Raw genomic sequence first — 18770 nt, forward strand, 5'->3', positions numbered from 1 at the left:
TGGTGGTTGAGCTAATTTCTCAAAGAGATGAACCATTAAAATTCAGAATCTCCTTCCAGTTAGTTAAATACTATCATGGTCACGAAATGTTTATCTAAACACCTGTCAAGAGGCAAATCTCACTTTTCCATGATTATATCCAAGAGAGCCGTTGTTCTAGATTACTAATTTCAAGTATCATGTTCAAGGTTTCAGTTATCAAAATCCCCAGAAGACAAGACCAGCAGTCTCTTTGAGAAAAATCTTGTTGAAGTTTCATAAAAGTGTTCCTAATCCATTCTTGTTAGTAATGGTTCTTCGTTCCTAAGGTTTGCCGTTTCATCATTTGTCAAAGTCCTAGTTTCCAATATCTTTATCGGGCACGATCTATAATGTCCCCGATTTCATTGAATTCCAAAAAAATCTAAAATTCATCAAATCCAATCTTACGTCAAATTTAAATTCATGAAAAATCTCTAAATTCTTCGTTGTTTAATTCATCAATCGAAGCTATCTCGTTTCTTTGAACCCGTCTGTGAACGGTGTCTCATCTTCCCGGTTCATTTGGGAATGGCCTGTTATCTTCTTCTAACCCGTTTGGGAGCGGTGCATCATTTTTTTAAATCCATTTGGGAATAGTTTCTTATATTCTTCGAGCCCGTTTGTGAACGGTGTCTCATTTTCTGAGTTCATTTGTGAATGGTCTCGTGGTCTCTTTGAACCCGTTTGTGAACGGTGTCTCATTTTCTGAGTCCATTCGTGAATGGTCTCATGTCCTTCTTGAGCCCGTTTGTGAACGGTGCCTCATTTCTCAAAAATCAAAAAATCATCAAATCCAATCCCTGATTCAAAAAAAATCCAATCCAACGTCAAATTCAAGTTCATGAAAAATCTCTAAATTCTTCATTGTTGAATTCATCAATCAAAGCTATCTTGTTTCTTTGAGCCCGTTTGTGAACGGTGCCTCTTTTCTCGAATCCATTTGTGAATGGTCTCGTCTTCTCCTTGAGCCCGTTTGTGAACGGTGCCTCATTTCTCGAGTCCATTTGTGAATGGTCTTGTCTTCTCCTTGAGCCCGTTTGTGAACGGTGCCTCATTTCTCGAGTCCATTTGTGAATGGTCCCGTCTTCTCCTTGAGCCCGTTTGTGAACGGTGCCTCATTTCTCGAATCCATTTGTGAATGGTCTCGTCTTCTCCTTGAGCCCGTTTGTGAACGGTGCCTCATTTCTCGAGTCCATTTGTGAATGGTCTCGTCTTTTCCTTGAGCCCGTTTGTGAACGGTGCCTCATTTCTCGAATCCATTTGTGAATGGTCTCGTTTTCTCCTTGAGCCCGTTTGTGAACAGTGCCTCATTTCTCGAGTCCATTTGTGAATGGTCTTGTCTTCTCCTTGAGCCCGTTTGTGAACGGTGCCTCATTTCTCCAATCCATTTATGAATGGTCTCGTCTTCTCCTTGAGCCCGTTTGTGAACGGTGCCTCATTTCTCGAGTCCATTTGTGAATGGTCTCGTCTTCTCCTTGAGCCCGTTTGTGAACGGTGCCTCTTTTCTCGAATCCATTTGTGAATGGTATCGTCCTCCTTAAGCCCGTTTGTGAACGGTGCCTCATTTTTCGAGTCCATTTGTGAATGGTCTTCTCCTTGAGCCCATTTGTGAACGGTGCCTCTTTTCTCGAGTCCATTTGTGAATGGTTTTCTATCCTCCTTGAGGCCGTTTGTGAACGGTGCCTCATTGTCCAAGTCCATTTGGGAATGCTTCTTATCCTCGTTGAACCCGCTTGTGAGCGGCGTCTCATCTCCTTCTAAAAACCGTTTGAAAACGATCTTTGTCCTTTCCCTTCAGAATCCATTCAAAAATGATATCTCATTCTCTAATTGCCCGTTTGTGAACGGCGCCGAATCGAGTTTTTTTTTTATTATTATTCTAATTCTAGGATTTCATCTAGGGTCTTGCATTATAGTAGGTTGCATTGTGTCTAGGGAGTCCTTTGTCGATTAAAGCTACGCAAAATGGCTCTGTCACTTTTACTTTGGTATTCGATGACCACGTCATCTCTAACTTTCGCTTATTTTTTATTTCTTTTGTAAATTTACTACATTTACATACGGAATTAAATATAATCTTACAAGGGAAATAAAAAATCAAATTATTTCATTTCAAATTCTCCCAAAATACCAATCTAAGTTAAGACATTGGATTAATTTGGGCAAGATGGGTGCCTAACACCTTCCCCAATTGTAACCACAACCCTTATCCAGATATCTTAAAGAACCATGCCATAAGGCAAACATAGCAAAATATAAGATTCTAGGCCCAGAGCAAAGGAACCCCTTATTACTATTTTTCCAACGAAATACGAGTCGTTACTCATTTCCTTGGGAGGATAGACACGAGTCCTAGGCCCTAACCTAGATGGCAACTCTGAATTCTCTCTATCTCGCGAAGTTAGGATTACGGTCCCGAGTTCGCAAGATACGCAGATCAAATAACACCCCCCTGAAAACCCGATTGTGGTGATCCCCTGTCGTCCTGCGCAAACACGGAAAAAAACCGGCTTCCACAGACTGACAACTCTGCTGGGGAAACTTAATTTAAACATGGTAATCCCTCTCAACAGGTATGCTATCAAAATGAAAAGGTTGTAACTCTGCATAACTAAATTGGCATTTTTCAAGAATTTAAAATCAACTAATTTAATTTTCTCATTTGCATTTTTCAAGAATTTAAAATCAACTAATTTAATTTTCTCATTTTTAGGGTTATCCTTAACCCGATGTAGCCTTTAGAGGTTTTTGCAAGTTGCGAACATTTCGCAAGTTGCAACACTCCTGACGAGAGAAATAAAACAAGTGTTAGATTTACTTTCCAGTACATATACACTTGCCACACATCTTTTGCAGGGATTGCTAAGAGCCAATGCTCAAAATTGCCGCAAAAAATTGCTGCCAATTGCGCGAAAATGCCCCAGGAGGCACCAGGTTTACCCCTTTTTTTAAATTTTCACGCACATACCATATGGGATTTCATCACCCCCTTACATACCTATTTACTCGGGAGTGACTAGCCCTTGGAACGGATTCGGTTGTATTTGGGATTTCATCACCCGAATTTGCTGGTCTCGCATCCATTTGCGGTGAAAGCACTACATCTTTGCACGTCACCCTTTTGGTGGCGTTAAAACGATGATGTATTAACTTCCCACTGCGTCCGAGAATAGTGGGCAAGAGATTGTTTAATCACATTGGCAAGAGGAACCTTCAAGCCTTCATCCCCTGCTTAGCCCTGCATACTATGCACTTAGATGTTACCATGCCCTGCCTAAGGGCATGCTGAGCATAGGATTAGGCAAGGCTACTAGTTACACTCGAGAGATGTGAGCATCTTCCAAAATAGGGATGCAATAAACCTTTGGCCCACCTCGGGCATGTTGAACGAGTCTAGAAAGGTGTAAGCCCAAGGGTTCCCATTGGTTCAATCAATCACCATGTTTTGATGATTCACAAACACAAATTGATTAGTGTTTTATGGACTAATGAGTGGCCTTGAGTGATGTGCTATAGACAGGGTTTCACAGGTTGATATATTCTAGCACATCACCATACATGGAGGTACATCATGAACCAAAACAAGTCAAAGGAGCTAGAACAAACATGATTCATCATGCCTTGGAGGTACAACCAAGGAGGAGTACTATATCAACCATCCCAAGCATTTGAAGAATCAAAGAAAGATCAATGAAGGCCAAAGTTGAGCATTGTTTGTCATTTAAAAAGTAACCGCAAGTGCACGGATCGCGTGTAGTCACGGGTCGAACTCAGGGAAGAGAAATCTAGTTGTCAATCATATTCTTGTACCGATTAGAATACTAGCTATGATATAATGTTGCCTGGCAAAATCTCAGGATTTCCGTGGACTTGACCTTGGAGCCAACACTATATATAAGTGTATATTCTATTCAATCTAAGAATCAAATTCAACTAAGATATTTTTTAATTTAGAATCCTAATTTAGGCAAAGTGTACCAAAGTTCTAATGATCTCTTTTAACTACTTATCTAATTTCATTAGAAAACCAAAATTCTAAGAGCCTAAGTTAATTGAAAATTTTCAAAAGTAATTAGAATAGTGTAAAAACCTTAATTCAATATAAAAGAGTACTTAGGGTTAGAATCCATCATGGGTTTGGATAAAATTGATTAATTAAAATTTTCTCAGGGGCTTCGCTTGATTTGAAAATTTTGTGTCGAAGGCATTTTGGGAATTTTCACGGGATTCCAAGTGATCCAGTTTGATATCACCCACCAAAAGAAGCAAACTTAAAAACTTTCTATTGTTTAGGTTTGACCATGAAGACTTTCTATTTTTAACTTTATCCTTTGGGGGCAATCCAATTTAAGGTCATTTTAGTCGTCTTTGGGTGCGTAATGATCAAACAGGGGTATTTTGGTCCGAAAAAATTATTTATTCTAAAGGGGATGGTTTGACCATATGTCGAGGGTGCACCATAAATGTCATATGAGTTGGGTTCATCAATAAAAATTTTGAATTTAAAGAATTTTATTGAATTTTCATTGAAAAAAACCCAAAATACATGTCATAAGGCCCATTGGGCTAAAGCCCACAAGGTGGGGTCCATGTGGACCCACCCATGTGGGTCGACCACATAAGTGGGCGCCCTACATAAGGAGGCTACATGTAAAAACGTCCAACATGGGATGAGGTGGTTGGAGACATCATATTTGTTTTGAAAAAATAATAAAGAAATGAAGAGCTATAATTAGAAATTGCTAGTATGGTCAGGTTAGTAAAATCGCCATAACTTTTTACTTTCTTATTCAAAAAATTTATACTTATACTTGTTTCGAACGCCTCGAAAATATCTACAACTTTCTAGTTTACAACGTTTCCTGAATCAGCCTCTAAATAGTTCAAAAATGAGCTCAAACATTGGACAACCCTCTTTGGACAAAAATCATTCATAAAAGCTAGTTTCCTATGTGAGAAGGCTTCTAGATTGATCTTGAAGGATCTCCATTGTGTAATTTAGCATTACTTAGCTTGCAAGAAACAATGTTTAGAAATAAGTTCAATATGAAAATCAAAGAATGAGAAAGTCAAAGCACAAATTGGAAACATGCCAAAAGGAGAGAGCTCACATTGAAAACTTCCAAATTTACTCAAACCTAACCTTGTGCCTATAAAAGCAAACCCACCAAGGCTTTTCTTCGCTTGAAAAAGCATCCCACCTTGTCTTCCCCCTCTAGAAAATTCCTTCCTCCATTGTGGTATTCTTGATCATCTTCTATTACTTGTTTTTCTTCAAAGCACACTTGGATTTATTCGTCTCTTCTTCAACAAACGTCAAAACCGAATTATATTGGGCGATCTTTCGAATTTTTTTTTGCTTATACAAGGTGTGACAAAGCGTATATCTTGAATTTACACACCTTAAAGACAAGGAAAGCAATAAACGGTTAGTATCTTATTCCATGTAATCTAGAACAAGTAACATGTGAGAGGTGCCTTTTTCTTTGTTTTCTTCACGGATTTTTGTAGAGAATTTCATGAGATGTTGTCTTGCATGATCTAATATGATTTATGATGGGTCAATTTATTTTATTACTGATTTTGGTGGAAGAAGAATCATGTTACATATGGAAAATTGGATGTTTTAACTCAGTAGTCTTTGAATCGATTTACAAAGCAAGTGTTTCAAATCTAAGGATTTTTTGTAAAGTTATATTTTTTGAGTTTCAATTGGATTTTAAAAACATTATAAATCTAAAAGTTTCAATAAAATTCATTTATATTGACGGCTTTAAAATTTGATCAACTGATTAAGGTTTCAAGTAGTTTTTAAGTCAAAGCAAGTGTTTCAAAACCGATGATTTTTCACAAAGTTATATTTTCTAAGTTTCAAGTGGGATAAAAGAACACTAGAAATCTAAAAGTTCCACTAGAATTCATTTATTTTGATGACTCTAAAATTCGTCCAAAAAATACCTAGAAAAAGGAAATTTGACAAATAAAAATTCATTCATATATCAAAACAATTCAAAATTGGACAAAATTTTATTCTTAGTAGTATCTTAATATTGAAATATCATACAAAAGTTTCCAAAAAGATTTTGAGTTTATTTTTTATATTTACTGGAACTGTTTAATGAAAATTACTTATTTTCACATGTATGAAGGAGATACCATCAAATGAACTCCACCGATGCTGAAATTTTGTACTAAGATGAATTGACACAGAAAAATTATATTATGATTTTTTCGGATTTATGGTCCATGTTTTGATATTTGTTTTTATTTATCTTTGCATCTGACAAAACATAAATAAATATATTTAAAATATTAAATTTCAGAGCTAATGTGTGAAATTTCTATTGTAGTTTGATATTACTGTGAGTATATTATAGTGATAATTTGGAATGATTTGGAGCATGTTTGCTATATGTTGCTTTGTAACATTATCAATCTGGTCTGATTTTGTTAAAATCATTAAACATTCACTTTAATTCTAAAAATTGGTCATTCATGAGGGACCCCATCTAGTGGTATGGGTTCCACATGCCATTTTTTTTTTTTTTGGCGAACTTCTTGCTTATGGTGAACAAGGTTTTAGTTTCGGTTTTGGTTTTGATTTCGGTCCCACGGAAAGGGAAACATTTCAATTTTTGTTGAAATTTTTGGTAGAAACCCTGTAGAATCGTGAAAACATATGGAATCATATGCAAATGATCGAATTTTAACATGAAACTTCAGTAAAATGTTGGCATAAGCACAGATACACACTTGAAAACCATCACATATGACAACCATCCATAATTGTTTAATAACATTGAACACCTAGTAACATGCACTGTCGCTCATGTCAGACAATTAAGTACATACCACATTTCACATGTAATTCACATAAAATACGTACACCATATTTCACATGCAATTAACTTAAATATAATTATTTAATACATTCTGATATATTGTACCACCGCTGCACTTATGATTTTGGTTTAGATGTGTTTCGGTTTCGGTGTCATTTCGATGGGGACGGAAAAGGAAACATTTTGGTCATTTCATGTCTGTTTTAGTGAAAATTTAAAACCATGATGGTGAAATTTCTGTCAACTAGTCAGATGAGTAACTTTTAGGGGGAAAGGGAACTATTTAATTTTTCTGTAATTTGTGAAGTGAAGTCCCAGTCACCTAGTGGTTCAAAATTTTGCAGGGAATGTCAGCAAGGAAGATTATCTAATTCTGGAGAGCAATCAAAATTGGAAGAAGCAGAGTCTTCTGCATATTGGTTAGAAATGTTTGATTTTTTCTCTCTCTATTGTTTCCATGTATTGTTCAACCTCTAAAACGGAGTACAGTGAATTCAGTAGTGACAATCATGCAGTGATTTTGGGATGGGCTCCTCTGGCTGTCTTGAGGAAGCTGTTGAAACTTTTGGACTTAAAGTTGCGTAACAGCAAACCGTGTTATCTGAAAAGGGAAATGGAAATCTGATAAGGAGACAATTTCTTCTGCTATGGGTAATTTCTATAGCATATTTTCCTTTTCACAGTTGACTGATCATCCATTACATTTCTTTGGAAACTGATTGCACAAGAGTAGAGATTTTTTTATTTTATTTTTTTGAACGATAGCAGTTTTCATTAATAAGGAGGGCGACTGAGAAAGTACACCCCAAAGAAACATCTCAACTCAACTCAACAACACCTTTGTCCCAAACTAGTTGGGGTCGGCTTGTCTGCTTCTTCCCACAAAACATAGTACCAAAAAAATGCAACCCACATATGGGGGAAGAAAATCGAAAAGCTCTGAACTCTGCTTGTCTTCTTCTTCCCTGGATAATCTATTCGCAATCCCATTTGCTGATATTCTTACATGGATAAAAGATAAGGAAGGATCATTCAATCTATCTCGGATCTCATCAAAATATTGAGCGAACCTCCATGGAGGGACTGAAGAACCTCTAAGCCATCTAATAACATTGAGAGAATCTCCTTCTACGATCACACGGTCCAAGAGTAGAGATATTTTCTCAGCTAATAAAAAAGGTAGTGCCAACAACAGTGTTTGTTTGGAGGTGTTAGTGCCTACACAACGGTTAATATAATTTGTCATTGCTTAATGATTTATTAATGCCTATATGAGATTTGAAGGAATTCTCCAAAATATTAGTGGCATGATTCTGCAAACTAAAATCATTAAAAAAAAAGATTTTGCAAACTAAAGGAATTCTCACTAAGTTTTTTCGTGACATATTGGCGTGGTAATTGAAAGAATATTAAATTAAGGAACGTTTTGATATAGTACTGATAGAATTGAAAATAACAAGACTTGTTGAATTGCCCACTTTTCATGGGTTTAAGAAATATCTATTTATCAAGAGACTAGTGCTTAGGGAGTGATCAATGGCATAATTTCTTTTGGATGATTGTTCCTTTGGGCTTCCAAATTGGTGATGTAAAAGTGTTTACCCCTCACAAGACAAGAAATCCCAGGAATGACTGGTCCACTAAGTTTTGGAATGCCTATTAAAAGGATAAGTTCTCTTTCCATAGCCCTAAAGTGGACTCTAGTTTGCAAGACAGGAATGGTTAGATATCCTACATCATCAGAGAGCAGAGAAGGAATAAGGGGGGAAATCAAAAGGTCAGCATCAGGTCATTGGCTTTGGAGATTTGTATCTTCCACGAAGACCAATCAATGTACCTTTTTCATTGTCAATGCCCATGGCCCACAATTGCCATTAACCATCAGGTCACCGTCTCCAAATCATTAACTGATTGGAGCCACTTTTTTTTATGCCCTTTGAATTGTAAAAGTATTGAAGTAGTAGAAGTGGGAAAAGGCAAACACATGTTGAGTATTCTATACGATAATGAAATATCCATGTTACATCACTTATATATACAAATGTCATGTAAAATTGCCAATATTCCCTTAATGATTTCAAACAAAATCTGTAGCACTGCCCCCTCAACCTGTTGGCTTCCTTTCAACATTTTCAGCTTGTCATATATGTATAAATGTTGATTTCCAATCAGGTCTCTAGTGAACACATCTACTACTTGGTCAATACTATGTGCGTCTATATCACCTCTTTTTACCTTTCCACAAATGAAGTGAAAATCAACCTCAATATGCTCAGTCCTAGCATGAGACACTTAGTTCTATGACATTTTGTTTGCACTCTTGTTGTCATAGTATAGTATATGAGATTCGGAACTGATGTGAAGCTTTTATTATAAGTGTCCCTTCACCCACTATGCTTCTGCACTAGACCGAGCCACGATCTTTTGCTTCTTCTGTGCCAAGACGCCATGCATCTTGTTGAGAGTATATATGCACATATGTGCATCCCCCTATTTAGGGGTATTTATGACGACTTCTTTAGCTTAAATCCTAACCCATACCTCTCTGGCCGCACCCCTCTCTTCTCCTTTTCCATTGCCGTAGGAACCCTTACCCTAGCCTGTTTCTCTATTGCTGCACCCCCCTCTCTTGTCCCTTTCCCATTGCCGCAACCACCCCTACCCCTTTTTCATCATTGCCGCCCCCCTCCTTTGACCTCTTATTCTTTGCAGCAACCCAACCCTAGCCTTTTCTCACTGTTCGCATGTCTTTCTCTTCTTTTTCGGCATCAGACCCTAACCCTTTTCCTTTTATCTCTGCAAATCAGTTCCTAAAACTTACATTCCTTTATTTCACTCAAGTTCTAAACAACTTTTCGTACATCTTCTTCATTCTGGGGATGGTTCCAGACGTTGGTGATTTATCTTATTGTGATGTTGGTGATTTGTCTATCCCTGAGCCATACGGTAATCTGTGTTATTACATCTATTGATGCCGTTGGTGGTGCTTGCTTTATCGGTCATGTGATCAGCAGTTTTGGTTGGTGATTTATTTCTTGTTTGTGACTTACTTTGTGGTTATCTATGATGCTTGTTGGTGATCTCCATACTCAGATAGTTGTTTGTTATGGACGGGTTGGTGGATGTTTCTGCATATAGATGATGCTCCAAGCTCTCTTTCACTCTGTCTTGGATGCCACTATTAATAAATATCATCAGCATACACAAAGTTGAGTGACATACCTGACAGGGTGTGTCCCACAAATAAGGAGTTATCTTACTCCTTTCATACTGATGTCATATGTGAGCTTGTTGGAGCCCATATATGGCTTATTTAGCATGCACATATTCATTCTTTCATACTCCTTAGGCTGTTTGATAGCAATTCTTTCCACCACATCTGTGTAATAATACATTATTAACATCTAGCGTTGATAGAGGCTACCATATCCAAAGGTGTTACATGAGGCTATAACTAAATGAATTGTGGTGCTCTGACTGCTAGATTAAACATTTCGTCACGGTCAAGTCCATGTTGTTACTTTTATCTTTTGTAAAAAAAGGTGAGCTTTATACCCGTTTGTGGTACCCTCTGATTTTTGTTTCGAGTTATGAACCCCACTTAGATCTGACAACTTTCTTACTGGATGACCTGGGAATAATTTTCGAAGTGTTATTGACGACTGTAAAACCTCTCATAGCATTGAAGGATAACTGGCCTATGCATGTAATATCCTTAGTGAGGTTTCGACCAAGATCACATAAAGCACATGTTAGTGGATTATTGGCTAGATTGTTGTATTTCTCCATAACTTGGTTGACAATGGATGCACTTAAGAAAATTCTCCTAGTGAAATTTAGATTCCATCTTAGATCCTGTTCTTAGTTGATTTTTTAGAGCAAGCTGACCCTGCATTTTCTTCAAATAATAATTTTGATGGCTTTTTCACTGGACCCTGACATCACCGAGTCCATCTAGCTGTCTGGCAACCTGTATTTCGCTAAATCTTTTTTAATTGCGTATTTCGCCAAATCTTTTTTGGCTAGTTAAGGCATATAGAGGTGTCATGTTAGGTTAGTATCCTCTATACGATTATCAAATCTTGAGGTGAAAGTGAAACCCTTGCAATCCTTCACCTAAAGAATAACATTGAGTGAGTCACCCTCCACTATGTGATACTCAAGAAGAGACTAGTCCTCAAGACAAATCACAATCAAAAGCATGTAGACCTCTGCCTCATTGGAATATGCCACTCTAAGAGAACCCTATAAAGTCCATTTGACTATGCTCTCCGCACTATGTAGGAGGCCACCAATGCCAGAAGTATCTGTGTATATCCATCCACATTCTATTTGTTTTGAAGATCCATTTCATCCAGCTATCTAGTTGGGTTTTTTATCCTTTCTAAACCTCATTCTCGATAACCAACCCAAAAGCTATTTAAGTCCCAAAAAATCTCCACACAGAAAAATAATCCATTCTTGTCCTACTTTCTTTTCTTTTTTTTTAATTTCTCGGCATGGGACTTCAATAGAAACCTCCAAAATTTGAACTACATCACTAAAAAATCCCAAAACATAAAACAATCCATTATGTTCTTTTCTTCTTCTAAACCAAATCTGGTAGGGTCTTATTCTAGGAGGCATGTGAGTTCTTTTTATGAGGTGACCGGGAGATTGAGGCAACTGGATGCCCTGTTTCTCCTGAAATGACATAAAAAACTACTAAAAAATAACGACCAAGTTTTCTTTTCCTATGACAGCCCCATACAATCTTTATGGCGACTGCTTCTTATTCCTCCTGCAAAAATTGTATTTCAATACAGCGATGAAGACATAATTTTTACTACCAAACACATCTCCTGCAAGATGCCAAGTATCTGTCATTTACTCTCTAATCAGTGTGTGATTAGTTCTTTTTTCCAAGGTTTACATTCGTTTTTTTGCAGATCCATCTCTGGCTTGCTGAAAACCAAACTCTGTATGGAAACCATCAATGAAAACCCAGAAATTATTATTTTTTTAAATGGCAAGAAATTTCATTAGAAAAGAAGACCGAGAAGGTCTATAGAAAAGGATACAAAGGAAGATAAAAAGAAGATACAATAGGATCCTTCCTTCATCTCAATACAGAGAAAGTCAAGGTGGTAAAAAATAAAAAAAAGGTCCAACCTCTCCCTAGAAACCCATTCTCTAGCTAGCTTGTCCGTAATGTCGTTGGCAGATTGCCTGACGTGATGAAAAGAAATGGAAGATTCACCTACTTTGTCTTGGGTTTCATCAATTTAAGAAGCAAACCTCCAAGGGATGAGAGAGTTCTGGTCTGTTTTCTAAAGGCTGTTCTCATGGAAGAGTTCTCACCAATGAGAAGAGTTCTCACCAATGAGATAGTCAATGCTATTGCCCGATTATAGAGAAAGAGCACTAGATCAGCTATTTTTGGGCCGTGTTTTCAAGTTCCCAACGGCATTCTTCTTTCGGCCGCAGTCATTTGAGACTTATCGTTGATGGAGATTGCATCACATTTATTAGGCCATCTTGCTCCAGGGAAGGATATCGGATTTTCCTTTTCGTGCATTGCATTTGATTATGAATTAGAGTCTGTTTGTTGTATTCATGTATTTAATTCACCACAAATGTGATTTCAGATTGAGTTTTAGGATTAAAGTGCTGCATTTCTTTTCTTAAAAACAATCTTTGATTCCGATCATATTATTTTGATACTCAGTCGAACTTCTCTTCATTCTCTATGGTTATTATTTGATTCCCATCGTGACATGTCCAGATTGTCCCAAATGACGTCCACATAGGTGAAGTTGATGCTGCAAAACCCTTAAGGTTAAGGTATGTTGTTTTCTAAGAATTTCTAGGTTTGAGATCTATAAAATGTTAACATGACTATGCAAGTTTGTCAGATATGTCTATTTCTAGATGACATCACTAAGATCAAAATTGTTCTATAGGCTTCTTAGCTCTAGTAGGTCTAGTAATCAATTTGATTTTATAAATAATCATTTTTTATTTAAGATTTCTTTTGTGATTTTGATTTTCTGAAGTTTCATTCATCTGCTCACTATCTAAAGGTCTTAGAATTGGAAATCGACATCTATCAATATCAAGCTATCACTGCTTTACTATTGCTGTGAAACTCAGTCAACTTTGCTCCAAATTTTTTGCATTTATACTCATTGTGCTCTAAAAGTCTTCATTTTTTTTATGAGCAAGGATTTCAATATATAAATCATGATCTTGAATACCTCTGAAGGATGATCCCAACAGTTATCCTTAGGGCAAGGAATGCAGGACTTTTAGATCATGATGATGATGGTTGTTCTCAAGAACCAGCACATTGGAGAGTATGGTGAAATCATCTTCGATGAAGATCAATGAGGCATTTTTAACTATTTCAACATACAGAGTTTCTTATTTGTTAAGTCTTAAATAAGCCACTTTTTTATTTCCGTGGAAGTACAAAGTTTGATAAAGGGGTTGAAAGAAACTTTCGAGAGTCTAAAATTTGATCATGATTTTCTTAAATTAGCAATGTGTTGTTGTTGCTATGATTTATATTGACGAGTAAAATGTGAAGGAGATTTTTTTTTGAAATATGACAATTTCATTGATATTAGAAAGGCATTGGGGACCAGAAGTCCCGCCTTGCGTTACAAAATATCAATAATACTGGACCAGACATGCCCAAAACCAGTAGGGGTAAACCTAACAGAACAAATTTACAACTAATATATTTTTCTACGTCATGCCACTCCAGTGATACCTATCTATTCAAAAATCAGCGTCAATATCCCATCACCCACGCCCATTCCCCTAATTCACAGATCTGCAAGATGAAGGATTCTAAAAATGCATCAAGTCAATCCTATGATTAGGTTGCAAAAGCATCACCAAAAACTCATTAGGCGAACAACTATGGTCACTCAAGCCACAATTGAGGGCAACCTTCTATCCCACTGCTCCATCAGACCCCACTAAAACATTTTCAAAAAGAATCTAGAACCTCTTTACACAGAAACCCCAAAAAGACAATACAGTATTCTATCACCATCCAAGTTGTCCCTTCATTCTCTTCTTTTACCAACAGCCTAAAATTTCCAAAGAATTCCTTCCTACTCCTTTACCATATTCACAATTTCTCGACCCCTTAGATTCTAAATGACCTAACTACCCTTATTTAATGGAAATGCCTAAAATGCATATTAAAGGGCTAAAATGACCAAAGTACCCCTACTTATGCAAATGTACATAAAACAAAAGAACATTTCCTACAGTAATGAGCATTCAAAAGCCGATGTAACTTTGTTAAGGGGATGCTCTTGCATCAGCCGGACCCACATCTTTTCCTATTTTAGCCTTAATATTTTCAAGTCTAAGAGCTATTATAGGAGCCTTTTATGTCTTTTTACCCGGTCAAACATATCGTAGAGTTAAAAACACATAAAATGGTAAGTACATTAGGAATTCCGAAAATATCGTTAGAGAAGAAATCTGAAATAAATCACTGTCAGAATACAAGACATCTACACAAAATTTTTCTCAATTATTTTGTATTGCTTGTACTTCCAAAGCATACTACACTAAATAGAGGAGTCTTTACCTTCATCAAAGTGGTCTATGGTTGCACAATTCATAACTAACTACGCAACCAAAATCAAAACATCAGAAACACAAGGAAAAGCAAAGAATAATTAAATTTATACTAAAACTAACAAAAAATCCCAAATTTGAACCGAAACGACAAATGAAAAAATTGTCCCAACTCAATTAATCCAATAAAACTGTCAAAATTGATTTCCAAATCACCAAGCACAACAAATTCTAACCTAAAACAGAGATCGAAAAACTGAAGGCCGGAGTTAAACAAGATCTGACCTTTTCCTGGCCAAATTGTTGTGTAGAATCCGTCGAAGGAATATCTTCTTCTACAAGAAAAAAGGCGAATCTAATAAAACTTCAGATCTAAAAAAGAGAAAGGACGAGAGATAATTCTGCATGAGTACTACACTAAAACAGGCAACTCACACAAAAAGAACAGTGATCAAACAATACCAAATTCTAAAAGCCCTAAAAACCAAATCCATATAAAAAGTAAACAACTCACTAATTTCACTCAAAGTAACCAATATTGCTGATGAATTAAAAGAACCAGAAAATGGGTAAAAGTGAAAACAATAAACAGAGCTTTGGCACATATTTATAAAGAAAGAGAGAGGAGGAAAAAAAACCTACCATGATCTAAGACATAAAATGAAAAAAAATGCTTCTAGATCTGAAACTAATAAGCAATAACTTGAAACCCATCTTGAGAAAGAAAAGAGGAATCCGGAGAACTCACATGCTTGGAACGATTGTGTAGATCTCAGGCCAGAAGGAATGAACCCTAACCCCAAATGCCCTCTTCTTCGTTTCACAGTGGCCAAAAATAGGGATGGCTTGGGGATGGAGCCAAATGGAAAGGCGTGGTCGAAACCCTAGAAAATAAAGGAAAAAGAATGGTCAAACCCTAAAAAAACAGAGCAATGGAAGCTTCTCTCTTCCTCAGTTTCATCTCCTTCATCAATCTGCAGTGGAGAATAGAGTTTCACGGTAGTTTTGGGCTTCTAAATGTCACGGAAGATTAGGGTTTCACGTCTCCTTCGCCAATCTCAGACGAGGATGGAAAAGAGGGAAAAGAGGGAGCAAAAGACACGGGAGATTAGGATTTCACGTCTCCTCGATTGTCAATCACAGACGAGGATGGAAAAGAGGGAAAATAGGGAGCGGGAAAGAAGATCGAGAGAGTGGGTAGCGCAGGAGAGAAAAGCGAGGGAGTGAAAAGTTGGCGCGAGTGGGTATTTTACTTTATGTTTTCTCCGGAGATATACCAGCGGGCAGCTAAATAACCGCGGCTAAATACCAACATTCAGCAACGGTTTTCAAAACCGCTGGTAATTGATGATTTTGTTGTAGTGAAATGTGTACGTGCATGGTCTGTTACATTATTACCTTATTGCTTTGCATACAAGGGGTCGAAAAGGCATACTTGTATATTTTGGATGGAAAGGTGATAACAAGGACACTTTTTAGAAACTGGACTCTTATGATAATTTGGTGGAGCCCACTAATTATGGTAAAAGTGGAACTTGACCAATCGGGCCACCATTGCTTAATTCAAGATAGAAACACCATCAAGTGTGAGAATTAGCAAGATGCCAAAAACATCAAATTAGCAAGTTGTAAGATAAGTGGGCCCCACTTTGGGTTTTAGAAAGATGTTAAAACAAAGCAAGAAACCACCAAATTTTTACAGCTATACCCACGTGTAATTGTTTTTGGGCCAACAATAAAAAAGCACTGCAATGGAAATTTTCACTACTTTTGGCATATTGCTACAAGCAGTCGACTTTTTTTTTAGCATGTATTTCATATATATGCAAGGAAGCATGGCACGTGGGACCCACCTGGGTAGTTTCTAAAATCTTATACACATGTGGGACCCACTTGGAATCGAAGATGCCAAGATTGTTTAAAAAACAGCAGCTCACCTTTTTGGTTTTGAATTCAAAATAGAATGTATTTTATATAATATATAATATACGTGGGACCCACCATGGAAGAAAACAAAGAAAGTTACTCAAATTTTCACTCATTCCCACGTAACGCAAGAAAAAAGTCAACCTGAAATTACCAAAACTTTGTGCCAAGTTCTTAAAATCGTGAGAAGAAAATAAGAAGTTTGTACAATTACTAACAAATACTTGAAGTTGCTAAATTACCATAGATAGGCGGTGTTACAAAAAATACAAGAGAATTTCCAAGTTTATGTCTTTTCTTGGGTTTTAAAAATAGAAGGGGAAGAAGGCTATATATTGAAGTGAAGGCTCTTTTCTCTAGTCTCCACATACTCTCTCTACTATCTTTTACTCCCTATTCTCTTTTGTTCTCTCTTGCTTTCTTTCAAGTTCTTTTTCTTTTCAACTCTCAATCAAAGGCATCATCATCCACCATTCAAACTCAAGGTGACATTAAAGCTTGAAGGAGGAAGATTCAACCAAAGATTGGAGGAGAAAAAGAATAAGTTCTTTTTATTTTTGTTATTTATTTCAAGTTCCAATTTGGTGTACTTTTGGTTTATTTCAAGTTAGTGAAGAAGTTACTTTTATTTTGTTTTTCGTTTCAAATTCTTGATGGCACTTATTCTCTTCTCTATCTTCTTTAATTTTGTTTCTTTCCCCTTCTCCATGAGTAGCTAAACCCATCTACTTGGAGTTTAGATGAAGTCATGGGGAAAGAGAAAGATGATTAATTAAAACCAGTGGCTTATATAACAACTTATGTAAGGGTTTATATTTGTTGGATCCCAATCACTTATGCCACTGGCTTTCCCCTGTCGTATAAGTAATTGCCGATAAGCAACTATAATTTCTTATATAATATACAAAATTGAGTAGTATAATTGATTAAACACTCATGGGCAATGACATCTATTGATCTTATTCCCCATTGACTGGATTTATCAAATACACTATCCAATACAAAAATTGGTTTGATTAATAATCTAATCCCAACCTATGGTGGATTCTAACCCTAAGTACTCTTTTATATTGAATTAAGGCTTTTACAATATTCCAAATTACTTTTACAATTTTTCAATTTAATTAAGCCCTTGGAATTTGGTTTTCTAATTAGATTAGATAAGTAGTTAATAGAGATCATTAGAATTTTGGTACACTTTGGCTAAATATAAGAGTTAATTTGGTAATCATTTTTACAATGTTTTCGTCCCAAATATCTATTTAGTTAATAAATTTACAATATATTATTGGCTCCGAGGTTTTTGTCCACGGAAATCCTGAGTATATGCCAGGTAATAATATATCTTAAGTTTGTTTCCCGAATAGTATAAGGGTAGAAATATAATTCTCTTCCCAGAGTTCGACCCGTATCTACACAAGATCCATGCACTTGCGGTTATATTTAATAAGACAATCAATATAAAAAGTTAAGTATGAAACCATTTGAAAACCTATTGAAAGTGAATTTAAACATAAAATCAAGATGACTACAAATACATTCTAAAAATAAGAACCTTGAGTCTTCTTGGAATACCTTGGCTCCTTTGCACTTCCTTGGACTTCTTTTGCTTGAGTGAACATCTTGAACTTTGTCTTGGCTCTTGTGACTTCCTCCAATCTTCAATACATGTAGAGAGGTGCATGAGGAGTCACCAATGGCTTGTTCAACACCAAGCTTCTTCTTGACACTTGCTAGGTAGCTTGAGGGATCTTTATCTTGAGCTTCTTGACTTGATCATCTCCAAATGAGGATGCTTTCAATGTAGGTGCAACCTCTTGGTTCCTTCTTTGCTTCTTGATCCACAAGCCATGTGTTGTAAAGAGTTGTGCAATGCGATTATGACATGAAATTCATGTATATTACACAACACTTCAAAGCAACACATTAGTCCATAAAAACTAATCAATTTGATTTCTTAGCATCAAAATAAGAAGGTAAGGTGAATGATTAACCCATAGGAACCCTTGGGCTTACAGTTTGGGGCGTAACAATATGGGTGGAATTATTTTTTTTGTAACTAGGTGACTGATACATTTAGTTTGTATAAACAATCATTATGATATATCTCCAGCTTTAACAAGTGTAATGCAAATTATTTGTGAGATTGTGAATGTGCTTGTGAATGTGATAGCTGTAGATACTAAATGTGTATTACAATATTATCAGGTTCATTTACCATAGAAGGGGATATTGATGAATGGAAATTATTAAAAGAAAATTCATCTACACCGGCGTTCAATAAAAAACGCCACTGAATATGGCATTAACCGACGTTCGTAAAATGTCGGTTATAGTTCAAGTCGGCTAATGGTATTTTAATTACCGACGTTTACAGAACGTCGGAAAATCTCAGATTTT

General features: G+C 36.4%; 1 protein-coding gene across 9 annotated transcripts in view; it reads right to left on the reverse strand.

The window, feature by feature from the left end:
• The window catches only part of LOC143881207 (uncharacterized), a 38482-nt gene extending 22783 nt beyond the window's left edge, over positions 1-15699 (reverse strand). For 5 of the 9 annotated variants that reach the window (XM_077384197.1, XM_077384195.1, XM_077384194.1 and 2 more), the window contains exons 1-2: positions 15193-15699; positions 14730-14779 (exon numbers count right to left, since the gene is read on the reverse strand). The gene's annotated coding sequence lies outside the window, so the exon portion shown is untranslated. The remainder of the gene's footprint in view (positions 1-14729; positions 14780-15192) is intronic. The other 4 variants (XM_077384198.1, XM_077384199.1, XM_077384196.1 and 1 more) reach the window with 2 other exon arrangements.
• Between the last annotated feature and the right edge of the window lie 3071 nt (positions 15700-18770).

The sequence above is a fragment of the Tasmannia lanceolata genome, unplaced genomic scaffold, assembly GCF_043159265.1.
Source record: "Tasmannia lanceolata isolate RefF3 unplaced genomic scaffold, GAP_Taslan_0.1 ptg000007l, whole genome shotgun sequence".
Classification (NCBI taxonomy): domain Eukaryota; kingdom Viridiplantae; phylum Streptophyta; class Magnoliopsida; order Canellales; family Winteraceae; genus Tasmannia; species Tasmannia lanceolata.